The 21568-nt window shown below is 48.3% G+C and overlaps 2 protein-coding genes across 3 annotated transcripts in view; one reads left to right on the top strand and one right to left on the bottom strand.

Annotated features, from left to right (window-relative positions):
• Window positions 1-21568, top strand: part of LOC128300873 (G protein-activated inward rectifier potassium channel 3-like) — a 68787-nt gene that overhangs the window by 19094 nt on the left and 28125 nt on the right. The window lies entirely within an intron of this gene.
• LOC128300882 (serine/threonine-protein phosphatase 2B catalytic subunit 3-like) overlaps window positions 1-21568 on the bottom strand; it is a 46603-nt gene that overhangs the window by 8121 nt on the left and 16914 nt on the right. The window contains exons 1-2 of one of the 2 annotated variants that reach the window (XM_053037118.1): window positions 2811-3080; window positions 1-114 (exon numbers count right to left, since the gene is read on the bottom strand). The exon at window positions 1-114 is cut by the window's left edge and continues 8121 nt beyond it. The gene's annotated coding sequence lies outside the window, so the exon portion shown is untranslated. Of the gene's footprint in view, window positions 115-2810; window positions 3081-21568 lie in introns of those variants that run through there. The other variant, XM_053037127.1, reaches the window with a different exon arrangement.

Raw genomic sequence — 21568 nt, 5'->3', positions numbered from 1 at the left:
ATGTTTGCTGCTCTCGAACGCCTTATTTGTTTCGATTCAATCGAAACAATGCGTGCTTCTGTTCAGCGTTATCTATCAGTAAACTGTTCCAGCGGGTCCCAGCAAGGTAGAGCACTAAAAAGAGAGCAGAAACGATGTTTTGTATTAGTGAGGGTTGTCTATAGTTAAACGCAATAGTGTGGCTTGTCTCTAGCTTGAAAACGCAATCGAATGTTGTCTCCGTTTTAGTGTTCTAATATGATCCCCATAAGCGTTTCTCCATTATGTTTAAGTTTCGTTTCGATTCCGGACGTTTGGCGGTAGCAGTAGACGCTACTTGTTTAATGTTTTCTTCGGTAGAAATTCAAAGCAAACACATGCACCACAGTGCGGCCCCTCGTCACGTTGTTGCTGCGGCGATAGGTATTCTAATTTTCCAGTCACAAGAATGTAACTGCCTGTAATACGTGTTACGAACGCCACGGTCAGAGCTGGTGGTTGCGAAAGGGGTTTTTGTTGACATTTGGACTATTGAAGCCATGCGCGCAATACTACGCCCCGGGTGTCTTAAATGGGTGTCTTGAATGGTGGAAGATTAAAAAACGAAACCAGGCGTGTGTGCACTTGGGCTGTGTGTGCGTCGCTAGAACAGATTAGCGCTGGTTTGAGTGTGAGTGTGTAGAAGAAACATCTCAATTCACACCTCCCTATACTGTAGCATCAACTTGTTAACCCTGCACATGAATCGATGCGGAACGGTTATGATCCGCAACAAAACAATGGATTTATTGAGTATCCATGCTTGACGATTGGTACGAAAAAAACGGGAAAAAATGTTTAGAACTTGCTAGTAATGTTTCAGGCTAGTTCTTGATGCCATTCACACACGTTTAGCATTTACATGTCAATGATATGATAACGTGTTTTTAATGTCCAAAAAAAAGAAGATCACCAGAGTGGTGAAAAATGGCTACCAACTCCAATAATTACTCGCTCACGCGAATGTGGTGACTTGGTGTCTTCTATTTCTTCCATCTCAGCTGAGCGGCACTACACCTGGCCAGCGGTGTGGGGCACACAACACACTTTGTCTCTTAGTCTCAGTCCGCTCATACCGTGATATCCGCCCGTGAAGTGTCAAAGGCACAAACCCCACATTAAATCGCCAACGACACGGAGGTGCGGTAGTGTTAAAAAGCGCTAAGTCCGCGCCCTGACTGACGATGGCGAATAAAAAAAAACAGTGTAGCGTAAAGACAACGGGAGGTCCCGCACAGGTTGTGGCCTGCCGACACCGAATGAGTAACCTCTGAGTAAACGGCCACAGTCGTCCTCGGTTTGTGTTGTTTGTGCGTGGATTTTCTTTCTCTGGCGCGTGCTCCTTCCCCTCTCAGCGCACGGTCGAGGGGATGGCAGGGGCATCCAGACGGGAGGGCCAAGCGGATCGGGCCAACGACGACGGGTATCGTAACGTCGTATTTTTGGCATGATTGTTTAGTTGGCTGTCAAATGCGAATATCTACGGCCCCCGGGTGGGTGAGCCGATGTTGTTAGGGCACGAAAACCGAAAAACCAAAGTGCCAGGGCACGGGGCCGGGTAAAGGCGATGGCAGTGTGGGCAAAGATTGATGGATGGAAAATGGAGACCGTGTAAAGCCGGTGGAGGTGCAGACGCATGAAGCGAGTGTGGTTGAATAAAATATGGCCGAACGATGCTTGCCGCTACCACCACCATTTGCTGCCATTTGTCGGTGGTGGTGGTGGTGTAGTGCGGCGTTGTGGACCATACTAGGGCAGTAGCTGGCAGGAGTACCCAACACGGCACACGAACGGCGCACGGCACGCCGCTGTCAATGTCGTTTAGGTTCCGCTTTCAATCAACCGTTTGCCACGATGCCCGCGGTCCCCCGCCGCCGCACGAACGGGCACTCACGCGCATTTCTTTTCTTCCTGCACAGGGGGAGATGCGGTTGCAGTGGTTGTCATACGGTAGTGTTTTTTTTTGTTATTATTTTGTCAAATGTATTAAAAAAAGAATGTCTCCACGGTGCGGCTAATTCCCTCCGCGCGGTAACGGTTCACAAACGGTCACGGGGATTAATGAATTTCTCGCCGTGAGAAGGGGTTTTTCGTTGCGTTCGTAGTGGTCTTGTGGTACTCGAAATGGTGTGTTACCCGTGTGGTCGTACAGAAAAGATTGATAGGTAGCAGCTACAACGCAACTATGTAGCTGCATACATGCAGCTCTGCAATGGGGGGGGGACCTGTTTGGTGAAAGCTTTTTTTTTGTTTTAGTCTAAATTTGCTTTGTGCTGGGTAGTCGTGTGCAAAACATGGCATGCAAACCCTGCCTACATGTTGGATGATTCGGATACGGAAAACACTCCCCCCAGAAAATGGACGATATCTTCAAAATGTCCGGAGCACTGCGTTGGTCCATCGTAAACTATATCCTGACCTCGGTCAAGTCACTCGTCCGCGCAGAACATTATGGTAAATTATTTGCCACCCTTGCACACACTGGTCGAGGCACCAGACGCAATCAAAAACGTGCAGCCGGGCTCACCACGGTTGAAGAAAAATAAAAATAAGCTTCTGAAGCCGCTCGGCAGAAACACCGCGTTTGCGAAGGGTGTCGAGGTACGATCGTAAGGTATGGGATCGGGGCGCAAACGATGATCAAGAGCCGGCAAGACAAGTCCACCGCACTACTACCGGCAACAGGTGGCAGACGGGACCGGCAAGACCGCACGAAAGAACACGGCACGAAGCGTCACCTAGCCGATGGTAGTGAATTGTCACCAATGTAAATATGCAACCTCAAAACGCACCTTGCTTTTGGGACGGACACGGGTTGAAGTACACGGTGACGACGACGACGACGACACGACGACAGCAACCGACGACCCGGTGATGATGATGGCGTTCGATGAACAAGCAAACGAAAACGAAGGATGCCACACGCAAGTACACAAACAGTTGCACAAATACTCGCGCACGTGCTAGCGATGGCGGTCGAACGAAGAAAAAAAAACCCCCGGTGGTGGTGGACGACGCGAAAACGGACGATCAAATCCAAATACGGTTGATATAAAAAAAGGTTCAACGCAGACACACACAAACACACACACACACAACGCGCTCTGGGTGGGGGATATATGTTTTGCGGTTCCGTTGCGCTGACCCACTCTAGCCTAGCCTTTTTGGTGTGTTGCTACACACGGCATCAACAAGCAGCAGGACCAGCACAAACTTATGCCAGGAAAGGGCAAACTCAAAACGGGAACTAATAATGGGTGAACTATAAACGATGGACACACTACAAACAGTACGCATTAAAACAATGGTGACCGAAAGGTTCGACCGAAGTGTGCAGGTCTAAAACGAAAGTAACGCGGTAAGACGAGCGCTTAACAACACCACCCGGCCCTACTAGCAGCTACGGTACACTACGGGAGAATAACTCGTCTCGTAGATGGTGATGCGCGAGTAGATGGAGCTATCTGCTGGCGTTTGTATCCCACCCAGCATGGTCGGTCGCGAGCGCGAGATTGCGCTCAGCGAGAGCTCACAATTGGTGCGTGAGAGATCCGTTTCGGGTGAGAAACAGCATGCGTGAGAGGCGAACGCACAAACCGGGATGGGGATCTCTTTTAATTCGCGATTAGAATTTAGTAGCGAAATTCTTCTGCTAGGACACTGTATCATAACTCCACCTCGACGCAGAATTTCGTGAGACAACTCTATAATAAAGCAGTGGAATAGACCGCGACCGCGAGAGAAAGTGTCATAAAGAGTATGATCCGTCTCACCGTGCTGCGTACTCGCCGCCATATAACGCTCTTCTGCGGGCTCTCACGCACACCTTGCGCACACCTCCGCGGCCAAATTCTCGCCCCGCTTTCACCCCCGATGGCCTGAATACACCCCGACGATCGTCGCTGCATCGTGTGTGCGTGATTTGCCGTTTAATTATTCGGCGCGCGCGACTCCCCACTTAGCCCCGGAGCAAAACGATACTCACGCGACCGATCGGTTGATCGATCGGTTGTTGGCTTGGTAATGGTTCGCCGCAACCACCGGAGACGGAGAAGCTGGTGTGCGACCGTCGGAAGGGCTAGAGGGTATTATGTCTTTGCCCCGTTTAATCTAGGGCGATCTAGGTTGGACAGGAATTGCAAGCCGTGATTGTTCGCGGTGTCAATTATTCCATCAGCGGCTGTGATCGTGCGCCGCTCCAGTGACACCACGACGCGACGAGACGAAGATCAATGAACACGCGTTAGGGCAATGATGGCGTGTGATTGCAAAAAAATAAGACCCATCCGTAGCGTTGGGCCTATCGCGGGAACGTGCGGAACTGTCCAAAAACGGCGACAGCTCGTGATTGGAACGCCGAGTTTAGGGATGCCTTTCGATGGGCGCGAATCCGTACATATGCTGACGATGCGAAGATTTGCCGATGGCGTCGGTGAATTAGATTTTAATGAAGTAATTAATTCGTCATGGTACGCGTGTGGCCGCACGAAGGGCGAACCGTGCTGCATCGTGGCGTGGGGTGGGTAGCATGCCGTAGGGTTGGGGCAATAATAGAAGACCGATTTTGCCGGGCTGGGCCAGTTTCAGTGTGGCCGGTCGTGGCCCGAGAGCAACACAGATCTAAAATTAAATCTGCCCACTAGCAGCATTATGTGTACCGCCCCATTCGTTCTCTCCCACAGGGGGTCGGGTCCCGTGTCCGTGTCGGTATCGTCACTTCGTCATTTAGCGTATCGTGTCCTTCGCTGGGTGCCCACACCACCATCCATCCCCACACCACACGCCAAGAAATAGAGCTCTTGGTGTGGCACGTACACACGGTGCGCGAAGGGAACTGCAGTGGATAAAAACAACCGAAATTGATGTGTCAAAAACACACAGAAATGTGTTACATTGAGAATTGGCATGATAAACGTCTCGATCCTCGCACGGTGCGCACGGAAATTTGATTTGAGATGATTCTTGCCAGCGAGACATGGTGGAGATGGTGTTTGTGTTTGCGAAGTAGTGGAGACGCTATAATTATTTACACGATTCACGATCTTATTTATGTAACATATTTCGAGAATGCGATAGTCTTCTTCTACTTTATGCCGGTACAAAAACCTCAACAGCTCTAGAGGGCTGCCATTTCTTTGACTTTATTTACCCATAAGGGAGGGGAACGGTCCGGATGGGATTTTGGATTGGTACGGGCGAGTTGATGCGATAGTGTTTGCACATAATTTTAATTGTAATTTATACCGTTCGGAAGAGGTAAACAAGGCAGCATCCACCGGGCAGAAAGACCCTTTCCGTTAGGCATTAAGCCCTGCTGTAAAGCCCATCCCATCGCCCATACAGTAGTGAATTAGATAAACCCATAGCAGCACTTTCCCCGCGCAGCTGGAAATTGTAACAAAATGTTCATTCTTTTACGACTGCTTTACTTCAACGGTAAATAATGTGTGTCATTAGCGGTCGCCACTTGCCACGGACGCGCGTTGCCAGTCACCGAGGCTGAGTGGGTGTTGCAGAAGAATGTTTACAATACACGACGCGACACCCGTGTCACAGCCTCTGTAAACATGGTCGCGGCGAGAAGGCAAGACGGCATAGACACTGCTCGCCGTCCAGCCCTCCAGGTTTGCGTTCGGATCGTCAGCTGCTTACACGGTGCCACTGTTTCTTGACCGAATCGACCCAAAACAAAAAAACGCAGTTTGGCAAAAGCAAACGTTTTGTGCAAGGTGTTGAGCCGGTCGTTCCAGTGTTGCCCACCCGCTACCGGTGTTGGTGGCGTTTAAAAGAAAATTACCCCACTAATTATATGACTGCCCCGGGGCCGCGCTGAGTATGTGGAGCAAACTCTGGAGGGCTGATAACAAGATAATTTTGTAACCATTTTCACACCGCTTCCGCCCGGCACTGGGGCTGCTCCATTGCTACTACGTGGGGTTGATGTTTATGTGTTCTCTAAATAGTATCGTGTGCTCTTCTCTTACTCTCTTTTTCTCTCTCTCTCTCTCTTTCAACAGGTAAAACACACAGACCCGGCGATGTGTTTGTTGACATAATTTGTGGAATGTACATAGGTCCGTGGACAATTAATTGGTTTCCGTGTCAGTTCGGGAAGACATCGGCTTGGAGGGCGTACACGTGGCAGGTAAGGTGGCAGATGAATGTAAATCTTCCACTTCGTTTTACGGCGAATGCAAATAGGTATGGTTTGTTGCAGAATTCACGTAAAACATGACCAACGAACACAGGTTGTGTTGACTTCGCCTAATTCCGAGAGGCCATTCCAATGTGAGGAAATTGGTTTTGAGCGACATTTCTGGGAACAATTCCACACGTGTGCTGTAGGTTTAATGATTTTCCATCGTTAAGTTTCAATTTCAACAAGTAATTCCTGCCGATTGCGCGGAATAGTGAGAAAACTGGCTGATATCATTTGTTGCCGGATTTAGTTTGCCAGGGCGAAATAAATTGAAGTCATTTTATAGAAATACTGTCCATCTCCTCCCTGGTGTTTCGCGACTCACAGCCGATCCCGCTCGCAATAAGTGGTTCGAAATCGCAGATGCTTTGGTGGAGTGAATTATGGAATTAATTAAAACTTTTCACCCATTGCCAGGCTAGAAGAAAATGCGCCTTCTTCCGCGATCGTCCTGTCACCTTCGTCCAGAAGTTGCGTTCACGCCAAGAATTTGGGGAAGAAAGTTTACATCGCAACGATTGTTGCACGGGACGTTGGAAGGGTGGCCAAGCGCACAACAAATTGATAGCAGTTGTCCGTGCTCACGGTCGCGTGTTGGGTCGATTAGTTGTGTAGGTTTATTGTTGTGGTTCGAATAGGTTCGTTAATTGAACTTCTCGCTCCCTGTTTGTTGTGTGCTGCCAAATGTTTAGCGGTACAATTGTTTCAGTGGAAAAGCGTTTCGTGTCCGTTTTTATTAATTTAATTGCAGTTCGATGAAATTTTATCTGTCGCTACAGAAGGATAACTACATGTAAAGACGGCCATCTTGAAGATAATTTTACAGCTGTGTAACGAAAAATGTTGGCCACGTGTTTTTAAAAACCGCATATCGATCTAGAACATCGGAATGTATTTAGTTTATATAGGGCAAAGCAAATTAAACACGACACGCACAAATGTGGATGAATGAAGAAAATGCCTATGTCAAGTAATTTGTCTAACGTTTATGTTTGAATTCGCGTGCCTAAAGGCGCCAGAATGAAGAATTTTCCTGAGCAAGTTATGAGTTGTTGTAGAGAGGTTATAAATTTCAAACAATTTGCACCAAAACGATTTAAAAATGTTAATGTCACACTTGAAACGCGGAATTTTGATTATTATTTAAGAGGAATTGTTTTGTTGACCTGAGTTGAAGTTGACGGTGTTCTGGTGGTGGAGCGCCGTAGCGCCCTCTGCCGTTAATTGGTGTAACGTCATCCCGTTCGCGGGATGTCCGTGCGCATTGTTGATTTATGGAAAGCGTCAAAAGCAACCGACAAGCCACCGCACACACACACACACACACACACCAAAAACACTAGTGCCATTCCATTTTCGGTAGCACAAGAGCAAAAGCACGACTAGCGGAAGTTGATATTTTATTCATGAATGCCCGTCATCAACGTGAGCGAGTGAGCACGGTTTCAAAAGAGGACGAACAGGAAAGCACAATGAAGCTCATCCCGCAGCCCCTCACGAGTGGCGCTATTTCCTGCCCATCCGGTTCAGCGGAAGGCTCAACTATAATCGATTGCTGCAGGAAACGGCTGAAGATATAGGCAGTTCGCTCCGTCTGGTGAGCGCTTTCATAATTTGACAGATCACGCTGGGGGTGGGGGCATTGGCAAAAGAGTGAAAAGTGCTTGCAGCACAGGAAAGCACCTGTTTGATGAGCAGCTTCCAGCGAGTTCGTCACATTCTTCTCGCGTCATTTCGCGGCTCTCGCACGCCAAAAAGCTGTCCTGGTTAGTTGCCGCTTCTTTCAACCGAATGGCACCGAATCATGTCAGCAGCAGCGGCGGCGGCGGTCGAAAATTATGTCAGAATTGTTATTATTCCGCGCGTGATGAGAAGGCGCGTTCTGTTTTGTCCCGCGAGTGAGACGTGGTCCAATACGCGGTACGAATATGCGCGAATGTGCATGCACTAAAATATTCAACAATTTAATTTTCCGCGCTAGAGATCAGGGTTGACGAGCAGGGTGTCGGAAGGGACGAATGATGACGCGCACACACTGTGCGTGGTGGTGGAGTAGATTTCGCCTGTGTCGGTGTGCGCGCACGGACCCGTGCGTGTAGGATCCCACCTTTTGCTGTGCTAGTCTGCAGACGACGCAACCTCATCTGCGTCTGCAATTGAGCGCGACCCACTAGAGCCGTGGTAGTACAGAGATTGAATATTGATAGCTTAATTATTGAGGTCGGTGCTCGGGCCCGGCACACCGGTAGTGGTGACAACCGTTTTGAGTGCCGCTCGGGTACTACACGCAACCGCTCGCTATCACGATCCCAACAGTGCGGGCTAATAACCGATCCTTGTAGTGAGTTGAAGCAGCAAAGCGCGAAAAAAGCGACGGCGAAGGTGCACGCGTTAGTAGTTACAGGCGGAAATTATTTGGTGCAGTATTACTACTACAGCATGAAGGGTACCTGGTTCAGTGTAAGGTGAGCTGATGGTTAGGATGATGTTTTAATTTTAACGGTGACGCCATAAACCCTCAAGAGAGTTGAATTTTTGGCCGTACCGTGCCAGCATACACACCCAGCCAAATACACACACACACACACACATTCGCCGATGCGCCACATGAATATCGCAAATAGCAAGAAGACAACAATGTGACCACAGCTGCAAGTGCGGACGGAGCAGCAGTATGTTATTTTTATCGCACAATTAAAAATACCCACACACATTCTCGGGGATTTGCGCTTCCTTTTCGCTTCGGCAGTATTCGTTATCACGAGTTCTAAATGCGCATCGCCCCATAATGTGTGCTGGTTGTCAAAAAAGAAGCGATGGTTAAGGATGTACTATTGTGACATTACAGCGAACAACCAGCAGGCTGAGTCTGTCTGGATGGACAGAGCAAATACCTCATGAACACCCTCACACTACGCTCAAATTTCACAACCAAAGCATAAACAAACGGCCTCCTTGAAAGCGCAAACAAATTGACACTTGCGGGGCCCATCCGTTTGGAGGGAAAACAACAAAAACCGCTGTCGCAGTAGCTATATTGATCGGTTGCTGCTGCTTCGGGGCCAGCCCGTATCACCCGTGTTTGGTCATTTTGGATTCTACCTTCGGTGGGCTAAGAGTTGATCGTGTCGCGTTGATCATCCGCGCCGCTGTGTACCGTAAAGCAAGCGACAGAGCGTGTGTGTCGTAATGCTTTGTTTTGAATCTCACCCGTTTTGACGTTTCATCTGTCAAATCGATTGGGGTTTGCGAGTGGTTCTAGTAGCGAAGTGTTTAGTAGATATCGCGTGTCCCGCGCAGCCTCACTATCAAATGTCGGCGAATGGTGTGCGTATGTGTGTGTGTGTGTGTTGGTCGCGAAATATGACCCACTATTTTCGGGGCGGATTGTTATATTTATGTTTTGAGTGGTAGGGCATTGAAGTGGATACGGTTGGTGCAACATAATCTCCACCGGGCCGAATGTTGGGTTTTGGGAAGCGAAGGTTGGTGCGTGCTGCTAATTGATCACCGGGGGCCAATTGGAAGATGCTGCGCTGTTATTTTCGTACGACTGCGTAAATACAAGCGTGTATATCGGGTGTTTTCTCCTCGAGGACCGTAATCGAAAATTGAAAGTGACAACTTCATTAGCCTTCCACCATGCCGGTTGTCATTCGTCGGTGTTCCGTTTTCACACCTGGCATGTGAACGGTGAGCGGTGCGAAAGCTTTCCTGCAAGCAAAGGCGTAAAGCGAGCTTCAAGCTAGTTCGAATTGTGGAATAATGTAGTTTTTTTTTTCTTCGCGCCCAACGTTGCCCCAAGCGGGCGAAAGAAGATGTGCTGCAAGCTGACCGCACAGGTGGCACACTGTACACGGAACAACACACCCGGTAGGTGTATTTAAAATTCTGTGCACGCGTGTAAGTGGATTTGGGCAGGGCGGTGTGTACGAAGTGCGGAGAGAAACAGAAGGAAGCCGATCACACCCGACACGTGTCCCAAATCTGCGCGTTCCGAAAGGCTTGGTTGCGAAACCGTGAATCCGTTGTGTTGATTGGCTTGGCCGGTGGTGGTGGTGGTTAGTGTGAAGCCGGGGGAAAATTTATTTATGTTTGACCAGCTTCCAAGGTGGTGGCGTAGAATCGTTAGCAGCAGCGGTGGCATGGCCATGTCTGCGAGAAGGTTGAAACCGTGCCCCAGCCAGATATCGATAGCGATTGACAACGACAAATGGGCAGCATCGTCTACGGAACCGGACTGGCACGAGGAAATGCTCAAGTAGGTGTCTCTGATTTTTCCAATTTTCTCGTCACCTCGCTATCGCTCGCCACCTTCGTTTCGCTGCCACCTGCGCTCTACCTCCCCTCACCGGGCCATTATTAGCCCAACTGGCAAAGCAGTACAGCTTGTTTACCTTTTTTTGAGTTTTTTTTTTGTTGTTGCTCAAACTCTCGCGCCATTGTGGGTGGGCGAAAAAATGGTTGCGAATGATGGAACGGTTTTTCCCGGTTCCGTGCGGCAAAGATACTTCGTTTAGTCCAATTGGAGTATTTATGTGTGTGTGTGTCACAGGGCGGCATGTGAGGCGGTTTGGCGGTTTTTCTCATTCATCTTCTGTCGCTTCCTTCCCTTTGATGAGCACAGTGGTAAGTTTAGCCCGTGAACGGGGCTGGGACGCGGGGGTGATAACGAAAAAGGAAGACGCAACTTACGGCAGACATTTGCCGAATTGTCGGCCGGTCGATGGGTCGGCATGGTCGATTGCGAGTGTGGCAAGCGGGTCGTGAATTGTAATTGACACTCCCCTCTCTGGTGGGTGGTTTGGGGCCGGAAAGGGTGCGTGGGGTGGGGTTCGCGACACCCTGACCGTATTGTCGTTGCGCGAGAAGGTACAGATGCTGGTGTGCTGATGTGTTGATAATAGTGTACAGTGAGTCATCGCGGTATGGTGCGGGAGTATTTTTAACTTTTGGCTACTTGAGCGGGTCGCGTTGTAAAATACGAGCGCAAAGAGATGGCTGGCAACAATGAAAAAAACGACCGTTAAGGCGTAGTGTGCCAAAGGAGCAGTAAGAAAAAAAAGCGCACACACTCACACACCCACAATCACACAGGCAAACACATTGCAAATCAAACAGATGTGACTGGCTTTTGTGCATGGAGGGGGTGGGGGATGAAACCTGTCCTTGTGTTTTCTTTGGTGGTGGGGTATATTTGCGTTGTTTTTTTGTGTTGTTGCTCCTGTGAGAAATGGAATGTTTGGTTATTTTTTTCTTCCTCACTTTTCTAAACAAATGTGCCGCCTTCTGTCGTGATGTATGAACTGGCAAAGGAAACCTTTCGCTTAGAAGCCGATGGTAACGCAATGTACGGCAAATGTGTAGTGAATTAATAATACCAGCCATGTTTTTATCTTCACACGTACAGAAGCGGAAGGTGTTGTGTTCTCTTTAGCACCTTTCAGTGCTGTTGTTGTTGAAATTGAAGTTCGTCTTGCTGTGTTAAGCTCGGCGAAGCACTAGTTTTACTTGACCACTGAGGGAAACACTACCGAGCCCACGTTGTTTGCATTCGAAGGCCAAACTTTGATAATAGTTTCCGGAGATGGCTCCACCGTACGGCTGCTATTCGCACCCGGATCTAATGATTCCCAACGGGCACCGGGGACACAAGGACTTTGGCACACCACCGTCAGTTTCGCTGTCGGTCTTGGACGTTCCGAAAGCGATAAAATAAGGAAAGATTCCGGCCAACAGAAGGTGTGCTTTTTCATCCATCGGCTTATGCGCGCCTCCGTACGGATGTCTTGCTGACGAACAGGCCCATTCTTCATGGTGCGATTGCGTGACGAAGATCGGTAACGCGCTCGCGCGCTCATGTCTGTGTGTGTTTGTGTGCTCGAAGTGATAAGAGTGTCCGATTTGGGCGCACGCTTCATATAACAAAAATGTGCTCATTATCGGCTTGCTACGATCATGGAGCGAGAGGACCGATCGAAAGCGACGGACACTCAGTCGGGTAGGCAAGGTGAAGGATTCCTTCAACTTCGCATGTTTTCTTCCTATCGCATGCCGTTCGGTTCCTGGCTCGAGTAATTACAGTAATGAAAATAGCAGATACACGCTATCAGCAACCAAACTCGTCACTTATCCATTCTATCGACCATACGTTAACGCGGAAGCTTAATTTCGTCTACAAACGGAAGCTCGTGCGAATAACAAAACATAAAAAAAAGAGTTGGATAAAGATTAGGTGGTTTTATTCCGTGCCCAAGTCATGGCTTCCGCCCAAAGATGTGCGATGTGGTCGGGTTCGGTTCGGGCTTCAACTGGCGTCCTCGGATTTTAGCGGATTGACCCACATTCGCCCAGCGCGCGCCAAAGCCCGCAATATCCTTCCACTCAATGGCGCTGGGGGTTTGTTTTTTTTTCTTTACGTCCCCATGGCCGAGTAAATGCGATCCGGGTGGGGTTTTCCGATGCGCATATTTGTTCAACCATCCCAATCTCCCGGCTTCTCGATCGCATTTGCGGGCACTCGCCACGTTAATGTCAGGCAGAAACCGTTTTAAGCTCCGGTTTTTAGGGATATTGCTCTCCAAAATCCTTTCGCATGTCATCTTTTTCGGTTCGGTGGAATCGGTGGTCGTCTGGGTGGTGTCGCTTTTTGCAGCCATCTTGTGGAAAATGGGCCGCTCGGCTGCCGGAGTTTCCACCCTGCCACATTTCTCTCGGGGTTGTGTGCCGTTCGTGAGGGTTAAAGCTCACACAGCAGCGAAAGCAGCTGAACTGTGGTACGGTTTTAGCCTAACATGGCTGATGTGTGTGGTGGAAATTTTCCTACAACACCGTACGATAAGAGAACAATGTTTTCCACCAACCGTAACAGAGAACACGCCCTACGGCACTGACCGTGGTATGGGATAATGTTTTTTTTTTCCCCTACAAGAGGTCTTGTAGTGAAGCCGGTTATTTTAGCTATTTATTTTTTACTTTAGGCAATTTGGATTCGTTCACCGCGATACGTTCGGTCTGGTGGGCGTAGTAGGACACACAAAGCCCCTTCATTGCACCTAACCGCATGTTAGAAAAGCATCGTTACGAGGGAGATAAATGCGCACAAAACATGTATGTACTGTCGTGCAATAGCAGAACGAATAAGAAGTTCTAGTTTCATCGATAAAGAATAATCCTTTGTATTTCTTGCAGTTATATTCTCGTACTCCATCTAGATTGAGTAGAAGTAATGTTTTGTTTTGTCTGGAGCCAGCAAAAAAGGAAAACCATACACCCGCTGGTCATTAAAAACGGCGAAAGGTTCCGCAGTAGATTAGGTTCATTTTTCATCCATGTTCGAGAAAAGGGCAAGTTGTCATAAAACGGGCGAACAGTGAACATCCCGACCCCACACACATGGAGGCGCCTGGTTGTTCGTGAAAAATGGAGACGCCTAGCCGCCGGGGTAAAATAAAAATATTCTGGTCCAATCTGGTTCGGGCATGCTGGACCGTCCGGTGGCATACGGTTTGATTGCGATACATTCATGATAATTAACCAATTGATGGGTACCATCACACCAACCAACACCGAAGACCCGACCGGAACGCGATGGCAGCCACGTGTGCCACGTCCATGCCTGATGGCGGATTAATTTTCTTGCGCAATCTGCGCTCGGTAACGGACGAGCGCTTGTCAGAACGGGCGACAAAATGGGCGAATTTGGTGCGAAAACGCACCGATATCAACCCCAGCTCCTGGTGGGGATCGTGAGAAGTCAAACACAAAGTTCCGTGAAGAAAGTGTCACTGTCCGGGCGGAACGGGGCAAAAGCGGGGCAATAAAACATTCAACATGACTGTCGGCTGTCCAATCGGGTGATTGAGGGTGCCTGTTTCTTGCCGGCACTGGATACACTGTTGTGTGTGTGCGAGCAAACACTGGTGTGTTCTGATGTTATGCGTCAATTTCCGCCTTTGGCACGGGACGCAAACTGGAGCGCCTTCCAATGCTGTGTCTAGATCGACTGCAGAGATCGTGGCGGTGGTGTCTTGTGACCGGCGCACGTGCGTGGACTGGTGATGTAGCGTAGTAGCACGCAGTTGTCCCTCAATCTTCAATGGGTGGTGCTGCCAAAACCGACAGCTAGAAGCAATAAAATGTCAGATAAAATGGCAGAAAAAAGGGGTTCGGTTGTGGTGTACCCGTTGTGAATTGATTTGTAAAGGAAATATTTATCGAGATAGGTCGTTTTTATTTTTCCTGCGTACGGTTGAGCGCATCCGGTGCACAATCGGCGCGTAGAAACATTTAATCAGCCATTTTTTTTGTTTGTTTGTGCCGGATGTGGCCACACCCTTAGCGGATATAATCTCTGTTAAAGTTGGCTCGCGATGGCAACGCTTTGAGAGGCGTTTTCGTCTTCCATCGGGGCTGGTTTTGTGAAATTGTTTGACGGAACTGTGGCGCGAACGTTCACCTTTTCCATTTATGTTAACTACTCGTAACCCAGGGATAGGGCACGGCAAGCTATGCTACGCTGTAAGAGCCTTTGAATATCAATGGCATTTTCGAAGGACAATCAAGCTGGAAGATGGAAATCAGCTCGAAAGACGACGTGTTTTCTTGTGTCTGCTTTTTTTTCTTCTCTATCCTATTGTTTGTAAGCTTTATGCATTTGATTTGTTTTGATTACCCGGCGAGTTTTACTGTTCGGTAAGGATGGAAACGAAATATCGGACGCGTTCTCCCCACTGGAGCAAAGTTTGGAGTTGTGTTATTTTATAGTGGGTTGAAGCGAATATTTGCATAAACTCGGTCGTCCGCCAGCCGTATCGTAACGTGCTCGCCAGAAGCGCGAGGATAATTTCAGACGCGCAAAAGCAAGCGTAAGCAAAACACACACACACAGTCTGCTGCTGTCCGCGTACGTTTGTGGCGGCAAAAGCGGGCCAAGTTTGTCTCTCTATTTTATGTGGCTTAAAAATGGGTTGTTTTATTTCCACTTCTTGGAAACAAACTCGTCTTGGGCGGTGACATTTATGCGACAACGGTGCCCGCGGAAACTCGCAAAGGGCGGAGAGACCGTCAAGCCCACTCGCGGCGCTGTTCCTTGCGCGCTGACCCTGATTTGGGGGTTCGAAGAAATTTATGAAGCCATCAAGATGCCCCCGCACTCTCGCATCGCCTGCCGTTGTGTTGGATTGAGGTTAAGTTAAGCCTCTTTCTTATCTACTCTATCACTTACCCCGCGGGGTTCGTCGTTCGTCGGTGGGACGAACGGACGAAGCGGAATGAGCAAGTTTTTATCCGATCAAGCATTAGCGAAATAGATTTCGGCTAGGGTAATTGGGATAATGCCTGGGATTAGACTGTTATTCGTGTTGCGTTCTTTTCCACTCTTTTTATTTTATTGTTATAATAAAACAATGATGGATAGGTCCATATATATAAATGTTCCACTGAGCAAACAAAAAGTAACATAAAACAAAGCCCATTGTATTGGTGCTGCCATTTCATTGTAACGTCTTATAAAAAGAAGCGTTTCAGAACAGTTTCAGTTTGATTCCATTTCCCAATTGAATTATTCTTGCTGTTGCATAGCCATTTTCTTCTATTTTTGAAGGTTTCTCTAGAAAAGAGTATCCAAATTTGGTTTCCAAAGTTTCAGTTTCCTGTTTGGCTAGAACGCTTTTAAGAATACCGCGTTTGTGTACCAGACATCGTTCTCTCGATTCTCTTTTTGGTCCCCGCGGCATTTTCCACATAAATGTACATCTAAATCGCAGATTGTCTCCTTAGTGCCAACAATATTTAGCGATTTACGCTGAGCGTATTTTATCGATTTGTTTTCAGCCCGCTGCACAACGCACATCCCGGCGATAGACTTCGTATCTATGATCGATCATGCCACAGCCGACGCTAGCGATAAATTTTCAAAGTTGACGATGCTGAGATAAGATGTTTTTTTTTGAGTTTTCACAAGGAAAAAGAATATTTTTTTGTGCAATTCGACTCTGGTTGTGAGGCTTCAGACGAAACAATGGAAGTGATACATAACTACCAACAGCAAACACTTAGGAAAGAAAGTGTACCTTTCTTCCTTCACGGCTTCTTCTGTCGCGTACGCATTTTTTTTTTTGCCTTCCCAAAGCAGAAGCTGTTGCGATGTAGGTTAAGTCTTGTCCCGGAAAGATTCCATCAAAATGGCGAAACACCGCGAGCGACGGGTGGGTCTTGGAAGCGAAGACTCTTGTGGGAAAAATGATGAGAGTTTTTGATTCACTTGCGTTTTTTGTTTTGTTCTAAGCCACTGTTCCACTCTTACTCACGGCGATAGATTGTGTGTATGATTATTTCATTGGTACTGTGTTGAAGTGGAAGATGGCGCGAAGCGCTCCTGTTCGGGGATGGATGGGCCAAGCGTGGTAAGGAGCGAAATACGATCGATACTAAACATCACGGGCCATGCTTTCTTAGGCAGCTGAGCATCTGCTTCCTTCCGGCTTTGGAATGAAGAGTTTTGAGGATTTTGACGAATAATGTCTACCTTTCCCCATAGCCACAGTGGAATTCTGGGCCAAAATTACCTCTTTGGGCTTTGGAGGAAAACAAGGAAGAACAAGGGGCTTTTCCTTTTCCTGCTGGAAAGGAAAGATGAATCCCCCGGAGGATGGGCGAAGAAGTTTGGAGTGTTTCGAATGCGGAATTTTGACAAGTGATAAGCCGTGAAAGAGAAGCAACGCCAATCGTTGGCTACGGCCAAAGCCAACCAGTGGATCAACAACAACATAATGGATATTAAACTGGCAGCTTTTTCTGCACGGCACTGGTGGGTGAAAACATGGCAACAGTGGCGGCATTCGCCAACAAAACAAGAGTTCCGCAGAACTGTAGTAAATCATTTGCCATCGAAATGGGTCGGCTACACACAACTTGTAGCCAAACCGCCCATTCACCTGGTCTTGGGCATGTTATCTCAGGCCAGCTTCTTTAAGGCCCTGTTTGCCCTTCAGGGCGGGAGCGTCAGATTATAAAGCAATTCACCGTTCCACGCTTGTGGGGAGCAGCAGCCCGCGCCGGTCCGGGTGTGGTGTTTGCTTTACGCTGAAAGACAGCCCGAAATTAATGTAATTTGGCCGGGTGTACAATGAAAGGTGGTCGCCTCGCTCTAACCCCCCCCCCCCCCCCCCCCCCCCCCCAAACTGGCGTAGGGTCGTGCTGCCGTTGCTTCACGCTAAACGGTTGTCCCGTCGCACCACCGCGCTCGCTATTATCGCACTTTCCAATCTGAAGACGTTTCGCTTTTTCATTTTTGTTTCCGGTATTTCGCAACGGAATGCATGAGCAATGCCATCCATCGAGGGAAGGCATGAAGGGTGGAAGGATTTTCCCCATTTCCCATACCAACCCCATAAACACACACACTCGCACACGCATACACATCAGCATGGATGGATCTCTGCGGTGCTCTTGAGAGCGAAGATCCATGATCTGCCTGATTCCTTGCTTTTGACGTCCCCGTGTGTACTGCGCTCTTGCGACCTTTTTTTACGGTCGTTGGTTTGCAAACCCCAGCGGTGAGAGCGCTGAAGACCGAAGTCAATCCGACGTCTTCAAGCGAACGAGGAGAGAAACATGCGGCGAAGAAGAGCCCCGGGAAGATAGGTTTATGGTTTGTGTATAATTAATTATTAAAAGCAAACATATCTCTGGACCGATTCCGCGGTACCCGGCCATATTTCGATCGGATGTTTGTTAAATGGACGGAGTGGGTGCCGAAGGGTGCCGAAGCGAGGAAATTAGACAAGGGCAGGTGCGTGCATGATGTTGCTTTGGCATTCTATCGTCACAACGCGCTTTCTCCGCATCTCCGAAGATCGGAAGATTTTTTATTACGTTTTTGTTGTTGCCGTTGTTGCTGTGAGAGGCAGACAGGCCAACGGGTAAGCACCGGCTGGAAAAAGGGAAGATGTTTTCTGATGAATGTGTTGCCTTGCGACTTGCGCGCTTTCGTTGACAAGGTTTCAGAACCGGGAAGGAAGCAGTTTATGGCTTCCGAGAAACAACATACGTGAAGACATTCCGCAAAAAAAAAAAAACGGCAACAACACACCAGCAAGAGGCATTATTAGTGTGTGTGTTATCGTTGATAATGAAGTCAAAAAGCGGCGTGTTGAGAAAAGCGAAACCTAGGAGGCAAACGTCTCTACAGTATCTTATTTGATCGCTTAACGAGCTTCAGGCCGCGTGGGGAGGGAAAAGGGAAAATCCTAAAAATTGACAATCGCCGGTAGGCAACAGAAAAACGGCGGGTTGAGCAATCGGAAAACGGGAAAAATTTTACGGTCCAAGAGTGGCAAAGTTTGACTTATGCCTTTTGGAGGAAAAAAAAACACCCCGCAAATGGAACGTAACTTCAAATTTCCTTTCAGGGGGTTGTTTTGGGCTGTTTTTGATTTCCATTTCCATCGCCGAAAAATGGAATCCGAAAGACGAAACTCCAATCGTTCGTGGAAGGTAGGAGAAGTCACTGTTTTTCTTTTTTTCTTTTTTTTTTTTGGTTTGGTTTTGTTGGCCATGCAAGACAAATCCCATTCTTTGTTGCGGTTGTTTGCTTCATTTCGTGCGCGGATCGATTCGGGTACCTTTTTAGACGATATTCGCTTCGATTTGCTGCTTGCATATTATTGGAAGGCGAAGGAAAAGTTCGTTGATGTTTGGCGAGCATCGTTGCTCTCGTACGCATATCTCCATGGTGAATGTTACAATTTCTTCCCAGAGGGCACACACACACACAGTCGTTGAAAGCGCATAATGAATTCAATTTGGTGGAATCTTCCGATAAGAGCATCGTTCTGGGGCTAGTTAGAGCGAAGAAAAAAAAAGTCCGTTCGGGTCGATGATTAGCCTAACGAAGCGAGTGAACACCAGTGTGGCCGGGGATAGTTTCTGCGGTGGTGGAGAAAAGCCATTTCCACCGAACTGTCAAAAAATGAGCAAATTCTTGGTCCGATTTGCTCTCGTTGCGTTTAAACAATTGCTCTTGGCACGTCCCACGAGAACATGGAACGCAAACCGAGGAAAGTGTACATGTGTCCCGGGTTCAAACGAAACGAGCTTCCATCAGCAGGGGCAATCAGCAGAAAAACGACATGGCATGATGTTGTTAGGGACCCCTTGGCCGACCGTCCCCGCAATGGAGACGCCCGGTAATTGACTCTCCTGGGGGTTTATTCTGTGACGCCAGAACAAGGGACACAGCCACTCACACACACACACACACACAAACACAAGTAAGCGATCGAAGCGACTCTTGTGTCTGGGGCCAGCTAGTTATCTTCATTTATATTGCTCCGAGCTAATCTTAATGTTGCGTAGCGTGTGTAGGCCCACGCTACACAAACCAACACCGAAACAACACACGCCCCAGGTGTAGCGTTGGCGTTGCAGGGCCGAAGTATGTCGTTACCTTTTGCTTAGCTGCTTAGAGAACTAACACCACCACCATCACCACCACCAGGCTCCAGGTTTGATTAGGCAAATGTTCGTAAAGTGTGCAGTGTGGCAGGCACGGCAGGGTGCGACATTTCGTCGCATTTATGTAATTTTTCCCGAACGAACGTTGCGAGGCGGAATGAAGCAATCAGAATGGCCCACCGCACCGCAACAGGCCCTTTTGGAGTCGCTCGTCGCTCGCAAAGTGCATTTCACCACAAGCCGTGTGTGAGCGAGCGTGACTTGACTCGACGCTATTGGGCGGCTTGAAGTTATGCTAAGCCTACCCATACTCCGGCGGGTGGAAAATCTATCCGTCGATAAATTTCGTGTACGTAGATTAGAAGTCACCGTGAGGTGTGCCCTGTGCTGGTGTTTGGCCCTCAATCGTATGTAAGGGAAATTCCTACATTTCATGGCTTTAATAATTTTCCTTCTCCTCGCCATGCTCAATTACTACCGCCACCGAACGCTGGTGTTTGCGTTCGCGACCATCGTAAGAACCGTTGGTGTGCACACGCCACACGAGCCAGAGACGAGTGCTGGGCAGTGGTTGTGCTTTTGTTCCGCCCCCCCCGTTCCCGGTTCTATTTGACACATTTCACTTCCACCGCTCGACGGTTATAAAATGTATGACGACAACCGCCTAGCCACCGCCGGGCGGCCAGGCTTGCGGCGGGCAGCCATACGAATTTAATGCGATTTCCAGATTATGGTTAGCCTCCGTTGCTGGCGAACGCGACGCGTCGGAGGACCGGGTGTGCCGTTGCCTGCATACCTCTATCCCGTCGGCACGCTTAGTCGAGCCGGTAGCGGTTGGCTAATATTCCATAGAAATGCTGCCACCACGGGGGCACGGGAATGGCGAATGGCGAGACTGACTACTGTTCGGTCCTTCTCCTGTCTGTTTCGTTGTAGTTGCTGTTTTGTTGCGATAGAATGTTAGGGTGAAGGAAATTGTAACACCCCGAGCCTAAGTTACGTGCATAATTATAAATCCCGACACATGCATCCCCTCACAGGGCGTGTATGGTTACGATGTGCATTACTAGCACCGTGCACTTAACGCCACTAAAACACCAAGTGTGCAATCGAACTTCATGAAAAGGAATAAAACAAACATATAAAAAACAGGCAATGGTGAGGGATATGGGATTTAGTTGCCCACGGGTAAATTGTTCGCGTTTGTTCGGATCATGACGAGGAGGAGACCCTCGATTCGAATGGCTTATGGTTCGCAACGAAAAACGGATAAACGGTACCGTGTTTATCCACTTTTGGATTCAATTCGACACGCAATTTCCTCATTACTGGTTGCGGACGAGAAAGCTCCGTGCGGATTTATTCGGGGATCCGTCACTGTTGCAGCACAGTTGCGCTGGTGCGTAGTGAGTGGTGCGCTAATTTAAAGTTCAATTTCCGTACGCTTTTGGATGCCATTTTCCTGGAGGTCTTCATTTTGGGGTTAGATGCGTTCTGTCGAAGGGATAACAGGTAGATATACGTTTGACCGTTATTGGGTAGAACTTTTGCGTCACATTTATTGACCTACATGCCTCATTTTTGTTGAAATCCCACTTTGATAAAGTGTCAGAATTGATGATTTAGTATTCAATATTTGGACAATCCCCAAGATTAATGTAAAATTGTTAAAGAATCGAAGAATTTATGAACTCCCATCAGTAATGTTTGTCCTCACTTACTTTTGAAATATAGATCCTAAATTAATTCTAGCCCCAAACCCGTGGTTCGTTTGTCGTGGAGTTGTTGTTCACTGCGGTCAAAGTGAGAGTGATTAATAGATGTTTAATGTCCACGGTGATCTAAATACCCATCGGGGGGCTATTGATGGACAGGCGTAAATTTGCGTATCGA

Source organism: Anopheles moucheti, chromosome 2 (genome assembly GCF_943734755.1).
Source record: "Anopheles moucheti chromosome 2, idAnoMoucSN_F20_07, whole genome shotgun sequence".
NCBI lineage: Eukaryota > Metazoa > Arthropoda > Insecta > Diptera > Culicidae > Anopheles > Anopheles moucheti.
The sequence above is the reverse complement of the archived record's forward strand: the minus strand, read 5'-3'. Positions and strand labels throughout refer to the sequence as shown.